The sequence below is a fragment of the Cryptomeria japonica genome, chromosome 3 (genome assembly GCF_030272615.1).
Source record: "Cryptomeria japonica chromosome 3, Sugi_1.0, whole genome shotgun sequence".
Lineage (NCBI taxonomy): Eukaryota > Viridiplantae > Streptophyta > Pinopsida > Cupressales > Cupressaceae > Cryptomeria > Cryptomeria japonica.
The window spans coordinates 646723226-646731976 of NC_081407.1; positions in this window are offsets into that span (position 1 = coordinate 646723226).

Here is an 8751-nt window from a genome sequence, read left to right on the forward strand (position 1 = left end):
GAGTTTTGGAGTGAAAGGAAAATGGACTGCGACATGGGTTTTGTAGATGACAAAGGAAGGTATGTTCAACGAACTTCCTAATTGCTGTAGTTTTTAAAGGATCTGGGTATATTGTTTAGCTGCTTGTTTCTATTTTATCTGTTTTCTCCTTTATTTGAGTTGATTGGGGAAAGATCATTGGTTAAACATGAGGCCAACTTTGCCTAAATTAGCAATCTCTTCTTCCCTTGTGAGTTCCTTACTAGAGCTAGCAGATATGACTCTAGTTCAATTAGATTTAGATGTTTTCTTAGAAAGAGTAAGGAACCCAGTTGTTGATTCTATGCTAAAAGATATTGCACAAAGTGGTTTATTGGAAGCGGCGACATTTCCCCTAGCTGCCCCTTGTCCTAAGTTGGTTTTAGAGTGCATGAATCACTATGACAAAGTTAACAGGTGCATTAGGAGAAATAATGGTGAGGTTATGTTGTCTATTGATAGAGAGATAGTAATGGAGGCCATGGGTATCCCACATCGGGAACCCTATGAGGATTGGACTATTGGAAAGTCTTATGGGATTTATTCTGAGAAGAAGCAGTATTATAAAACCATTATTGCATGAAATTGGCTTTTCAAGTTTCAAAAGGGTGGCTCAAGGCTACCAAGGCCATTAACTTGAGAGAATTTGATTCCTAGAATCAGGGATTTAGTAATAATGTTGAGCAGAATTAGGGGAAATTCACACTCCTTCTATTGGGAGGACTGGGTGTATTTCTTCATCCAAGTCACTCTTGACAAAGACCGGTTCATTGACTGGGGCACCGTAATTGTAGAAAGGTTGCATGAGGGTTTGAGCAATTACCCTGGGATGTCAAATTTTTATATGTCTTCATATTTGTTCTATATGTTAGCTTGTGTAAGGGAATGGCCTGGACTATTCCATACAAAATGGGTTCAGGGTATAAAAATCTATGAATATCACCCCCATTTGACCCAAAAAGGACATGTTGACAATTACCTTTGTTGGAATGATATTTTTGTTGGGAGATTAACTTTTGAGTTACAAGGTAATTTGCATAGGAGAATGTCGGTTGAAGTTGTTGAACTAATTAACATCTATGGTACTTCTTTACTCAATTGAATCACTTCACTTATATAAGGGTAGGAGGCTTTAAAGGTGAACCATTTAGGTTACCTAGATATGTTTTAGACTACTATGTTTTGATTGAAGTTTCCAGGCAATTAGCACATGTTGTAGAGGATTATGGTGAAGATTCTGGCACAAGTTGAAATTTTTTTATTGATTTAGGCCATTACAGTTGCAGCTCTATTTCTAATGCACTGAATCTTGAGTTAGAATTTAAGAGGTTTCATTTGAAAACCTTCGTGAAGAGAGATAATTTTGACAGCAAAGGTCTTATTGCTCATCATGTGAAAAAGATAATGCCTGATCAACATGTCCCACAATTGGAAGATTATTGGGAAGACTGCTCAGATGAATTTGAAGTGAGAAAATGAAATTGGTCTAGGTTAACTCTGAAGCAGATTCTCGATATGAAGTTGCAAATGGATACCTCTGGTGTGACCATTGATAATGGAGATGTATTGGATCCAGAATTCATGAAGCAGGTACACAATCAACCTCTTCCAGAGGTTGATTGGAGTATAAAAATGGAGGATAATGTACAGGCACGCACCTTCAGTATAATTCACAGAATAGAGAATTGGCTAAGGAACTACAGATTTCATCTAGCAAACACAACTAGTTCAAGAAATAGGGGTGGAAAAAAGGAGATTGTAAGAAAAACCTCTATTTTAACTAATATTCCTATTTCTGTTGCAGGAAAGAAGCAAGCTAAGATTAAAGAGGAAAGGCTTGCTTCGAAGATGCACATTCCATTGGTGGCCAAGTTACTAGATCGAGATACAAGAAGAATTTTCAGCCACCTGCCGCCCATCTCATTCTTGATTTGGACACTGAGGAAGCACAAGCCAATATGACAACCCCTGTTTCTGATGCTAACAAAGTTGTAATTGATGCTGATGCTGGTGTCCAAGATTCACAGGGACTTGATGTTCTAACACAGATAATGCTATGTTGCTGACTTCAGGAGGACATCCACCTATGCAATCCAAAGATCTGACTATGGCTCCTAAATGGTTGAGTGATTCAATTACCAAGAAGAGGAATGTTGTGCCTATTTCTGTGTCAATGGAAGATGTTGTGAGTAAATATCTAGGAAGGGCCATGAAGCCTAAGTGGCTGAAAGTGGAAACCATGATTGGTTTTGATGAGACCACAAAACATTGGACTGTAGATATTGCTAAGCCCACATCTGATAAAGATGTTGCCACTGCCTTAGAGGCTGATTATACTATTGAACGATTTTATTTGGGGGTAGGAACTAGAGCGGTTTATGTGAAACATTTAGAGACTTCAACCAAAAGGATTATCTCCCGCACTTGGAAGGATGAAAAGGATAAAGCAGAGTTGAAACATATTTTAATGCAAATGGCTCAATACATCCACGCTGTGCAAAATAGTTTGCTGCCATTGTCCCAAAGCTCTGTTCCCATTAGTTCAAAATCCCCTAGTAATCATAAGTTCTTGGATGAGGTTCAATGGAACAAGATGATCGCAGAGATTTTCTCTGAGTGGCTCACATCGATTGTGCATAAAAAAAACTAATTATATATCAAATTTAGTTCAAATTTTCAAGGATGCCAATGATGTTACCAAGGAATTGGACGTTGACTTAATCTCATGGCAGAACAAAAATACTAAATGGTCGGTGATTTCAAGGCAAATGTGTGATATTCACCGTTATGGCTTGATGAATTTTCTTGTCGAAAGACAAGTGCCAGGATTAGATGAAGACATAATGTTCATATGCAAAGAAAGTATAGAGTGGCATAACCAGATCATTGAAAAAGGACATAATGAATTTGTCAATCTGCGAGGGGGACTAACAACCCTAAGAACAACTGTGCAAAATGATTTGCATTGTGTATATGTTCAGTTGCTTAAAGAGGATGGCCAAACCTTGGAAGATACAGCAGAAATGGTCAATCTTTTCAGCAATCACATTAAACAGATTAAGGTGGAGAAGTCCTTAGCCGTAGAAGATTTTACCAAGATTGCTAAAGTGGAGTCAATGTTTACAATGTCTTGATCATTTGGACACTCATAGGGATAAAGTGCAACTGGTGAAAAGGAAGAAGGAACTCTGGAAGCAAAGGGTAATTCATATCAGCCTGCCACATGTAGCAGTAATCCAGGAATTCTCAAGGGTTCATCAGGAGTGGAGTGTAGCGAAAGTGGTTATGGTATCCGCCTAGAATAGCAATCTGGGCAATCCAACTGAACCTGAATCGATCGCATGACTAGCACTGCTGGCAGTTGTATGCCAACGTGTCTAGCTTTCTTTCATTTTCTGTTATGCAGTTAGGACAGTTTCTCATTAACCCATTTGGAGTTAATTTTACCTCTGGTTAAACTATTGGTCTGGAGACCTATTTATAAGCTTTGTAATGACTTTATGAAGGTCCAATAAGTTTTTGAAAAACTATCTCTCATAATTTTGGTTGAATACTTTATGTATGTGTTGGAAGTTGATGATCATTTATGAATGAAAATCGAATGACAATTTATCTTTGGCTTCAAATCTATGTGTTTGATGTTTGAAATTTGATTTTTGTGAGAATCTATTTTAAAAAAAGAATTTGTCATGGCTGTCTATAAGTGCAAAAAATATCAGTGAAATTCATTTTTAAATATTTTTCATTTTGTTTTAGCGTGCATGTGAAGTCTGTCGGCTTTACATAAAGAATTATATATGAATCAATGCTTGTGTTCATTTTGTATTGACTGGTGAATGCAATTACCTTTTTGTACTTTCTGGTGAAAAGTATAATATTGAATGTATGTAATTTGGAGCTGATTGAATATCTATTTAAGGGAGTTGTACCTTAATTCAGAGGTTAATCAATACAATGATTTTCCAACTGTATGGTGAAATTTGTCTTTCATTTCTTGGGCTAAGAGTATAAAAGTTAAATAAATTGTGAGAGACAAATTTGTTTATCAACAAACATGACAAAACCCTAACAGACATACATGCTTGCAAATGATTGTTGTAATGTTGCTCCAATGGGTGAATGAAGAAGATGTTTGAAGACTAGAACGCTTGAATGCTTGATGACGATAATGAAGGCCTTTCATTTATTATTTGTTATTCCTCTATATCAAATGAGGGAATTATGTCTCCTTTTATACATGCCTAAGAGGATTAATTTTCATCCCATCGAAGGCCGACAAAGGAGAATTTAAATCCCCAAAGAGAAAATTATGTTTAAGGGCCGGATGGACCTATCTTAGGACCACCCCAAAGGGGAAGGACATGGGTCCCATGCTCCTACTTGAGGGGGATAGGGGCGCCATGCCCCTGTCCTACCCTATTTTGGGGCTTGGACAGGGTCACAAGGCGATATGTGGGCTGAAACAGGAAGAGATTCGAGATGAAGGTGCAGAGAGGGGTCTCGATAAAGTAGGGAGATGCAGTCGCAATTTTATAACGCTACACACATCAACTAGAATTAACAAAGAATGATACCATGACAATAAGGCCAGTTGAGCTAATGGAGCTGGAGGAGGTTAGAGGTTAGCTTATGCATATGGTTGAGGCTCATCAAGAACAATTGAAAAGAAGTTTTGATAAAAAGACTACTAATAGGGTCTTCAAAGAGGGCAATCTAGTTCTCAAGTAGGGTGTAGACAAAGCCAAAACTGAGTGGGACTCCAAATTTGATGCTATCTAGATTGGTCTATATGTCATGACCAATTGCAAGGAGGTCAATGCATTTCATCTCTCCAAGCTTGATGGTGAAGTTCTTCCAATCCCAGTGAATGGGATTCATCTCAAGCCTTTCTTCTAAAGAGGGTCTTGATGACAATGTAAATATTAGATTAGGTGTTGTTTTTCTTTCATAAGTTCTTTTGAACCTACTATATTCTCCTTAAGAGAATGTATGCTCTAGTTTCTAGTTTCCCTCCAAGTGATGGGACACACATGTTTTGAGGTCTTCCAGTGACTCAATGCCCAATGGATTCTTAAGGCTTCTAAATTACATGCTTAGCAGGCAAGCATCCTACAAAGGTCACCAAAATGTCATCATTTTATGACACACTCCGTCTATTAGTGAGAACCGATAAGATATATTTTCCATGAACCAATGCTACCCCAGTTGATCAAGGACAAAGCTAATGGTTGTGAAGTGTTAAATGTTGTCTTGTTAGGAGACAGGTTCCAAGCATTTCTCTTCATGACCTCGAAATCTCAAAACCCCCAAGTTCCAAGTGTTTCCCTTCATGACCCTAGAATCTTGGAACCCTTAGGTTCCAAGCTTTCCCTTCATGACCTTGGAATCCCAAAACCCCCAGGTTCCAAGATTTTCCCTTCATGACCCCAGAATCCCAAAACCCCTAGGTTCCAAGATTTTCCCTTCACGACCCTAGAATCTTGGAACCCCCAGGTTCAAAGGGTAAGTGCACCAAGATGGTGAATAGAAAAGTGGCCACATGCCAAAAAAAACAACATTTTTCATAACCTGTATGGGTTTTAAAATTTCAAAAATGTGCTAGGCTTCGTAACACCAAGCCTAGAGAAAAAACAATTAAAAAAACCAAAAGTTCCTCAAAACCCGTACAGGTTTTGAGGAACATTTTTTTTAAATAAATTTTTTTTAAGTTTTTCAAAACCCGTACTGGTTTTGAGAAACATATTTCTTTTGTTTAGGCCATGGGTTTTGGCCATTTTGAATGCCAAAACCCATGGAACAGCAACAAGGAGAAGCCAAAAAAAGCATTGAACCGGCACAGGTTTGCAACCATTTTTTATTTTCCCATCATCAAAAGCAATTTTCAACAATGGCACCCCGTCGAACATGTAAGATTTGATTTGTTTGATTATTTTTCTTTGCATTTTAATTAAATTAGGGTTTTTTAATTGATTTAAGTTTTGTTTTTATTAATTTGATGTCAGATTCTTCAAGCAATCCCCAAAAACAAAATAGACAACAAAGACCTCCTCCTGCACAAGCAACACAAGAAAACCATGTTAACATTGCACAAGAGCAACAAGAAAACCCTCAAAATCCTGAAAATGTTGCTCCTCAACAACCACCACCACCCCAAAATCCTCCACATCCTCCATTAGATCATGTAGATGTCACACAAGAGGATCTCATCAATCGCCTTACACAAAATAGTGCCCAAATTTCTATATTGGTGAATAGGTTGAGGACCTCTAAGCTTGAGCACCACTCAACCCTTGCCAAAACACTAGAAACAATGGCTAATAGTGCAAATGAGGTATCTAGGGAGGTTACGAAATGGGGTTCATGGAGGGATAGATGTCGAACATTTTATGCAGATGGGTTGTCATATGATCAAGTGAAGAAAAAGGGCATAGTTAAAGATGACATATGTGCTCTTTTCACCGATCTTGTTACCAGTAACAACCTAGAACTAAATATGACTCGGTTTCCTATACATTGGTGTGTTCATGCTAGGTTGAAAGATGCTTTTTGGGATAGGTGGTATATGGTCTTTGACCAACCACCTTGTAATAATTGGGAGGTGCCTCTATATTTTTTGAGAAAGTTGTATTGTGAGTTTATCCTTGGCGAGAAGCCGAATTACTTTGACATCTAAAAATTTTAGGGTAGAGGGAGAGGCTCTGCATAGGATAGACCTGGGGCCCATAGGGTGGTAGATCCACAACATATGAGGTGTGGAGATCCTAAACCCATGGTTCATGTCACTGTCCCTATATCCTTGAAGGAGTCTATGGAATTACAGACTCTTCAGGCAGCTACATCATTGACTGATGTCATTGTTCAGTATGGGACACAGTTGGTCGGAGTAGAGGATGTACAAGCACCTGCAGCACCTCCTTCATCAGTGACACCTCCTTCATCAGTAGCACCTCCTTCCTCAGTGGCACCTCCTTTCTCAACAACACCTCATGCATCTTTTGGCACGAGCCAAACCATTCAGCATATGTGCCCCACCTGCCAGGGTGTATGTTCTGGTGTAGACACTGATGCAAACGAGGATGGTGGGACATCTCACTCATGTACATGTTGTGGGTGTAGATGCCATGCTTCCATTGTAGAGGATGTGGCCCTCACCGACAAACTGCTCAATATGTTGTACCCTCTCTATCAGACACAGGTGTGTTTAATTATGTTTATGACATGTTATCAATTAAGTGACTAAATCTGATAAAAAGAAATGAATTTTTATTTTTAGAACAATTTAAAGTGACATATAAATAAAATGCATTGTAGGGTGCAACAGGTGGTGGAAGTACACCACATACTGTTCAGTTGACTCCACGGTCACGAGTAGTTTCGCCACCAGAGGTAAAGATTTATAAATTTGTTAAAAATATAATAATACATTGGATTCAAAATATATTTTGTTAATTATATGTATCATTACTTGATATTTTGTAGGGCTTATCAGTGGCTGAGATGTCCCAACTTGATGATATCATGCTTTCAGCCATTGACTTTGGCCAAGATAGCTATGCGGTACCATTTAGATTTATATATTTTTTACTTAAGTGATATATTAATTACATGCTCTTTTCCCTTATGTTAATTTTTTTCCATTAGTTTACCCCACCTGCCTCGAGGACATCTTGTGTAAGAAAGCCATCCTCTAGCACTCTAAGGCAGAAAAAGATATCCTCTCAAACACCCAAATGACAGAAGGTAATTCACTACAATTTAAATTCAATTGTTGAAATGTATTATGATTAAACATGTAGATGTAGATATTGATAAATGCACTTAATTTATTTGCTATATATATAGAAACATATGGGGTTTATGGAATTAATGAATGCACCTGATGTCGATGAGATTTAGCAAAGGGAAGAGGTGATATCTTCATATTCACTTTGGATTGCATTCTTGCTTGTTCAAAATAACTAAATCCTTTTATGTCTATATCATATGTTATCATTTTTCATACAGGAAATGGTAATAGTTGCATCATATTTGACAAGGCCTCCTAAGGTTACAGGAGAACTATATGAGGCTTTGGTGTGCATTTTTTCTACATATGTTAAAAATATTTGTTTTATCTAGTTTGTCAACAACTTTGGGTTATTAACTTGTATGATTGTCTTTAAACTATTACAGACCCCTTGCAAACTTCCTACTGTTATTCTACCATTCCATTTCAGTAGAAGTCCTACACGTATATTATGGGATCCAACACGACCAAGGCAAAAGGTGTGTCTGTCTTAGATCAACTCCTTTTCACTAAGTGCACAACAAGGTTAAAACCGTCTAGTTAACTCCTTTTGGATCACTTACCATGGATATAGGAAATGGTCGTAACTGATTCATCTGTGACTTTGCCTTCTATGACCACAACACATCCATCTGAGGCTCCGATATGCTTTAGTTTTCTAGTCTATTCATTTTTAGTTATTATGTGTTATTCAACATATATGTCATTAACATGTATTAATGTTGTTTTACCAGTTACAGCCTCCTGCAGGACATCCCACGGATCCTCAGCCTCACCGAATTGTAGAAGATAGAGATGAGGTAATCAAGATTTCAACTTCAAACAATTTAGAGTTTAGTATTTAGTTATTTTGATGTTATATTGAGAAAATATATCTGATTAGACATTTGAATTGTCCTTGTGCAACCACGTACTGCTTCGAAGAGGCTCGATTTTGATGATCTGCC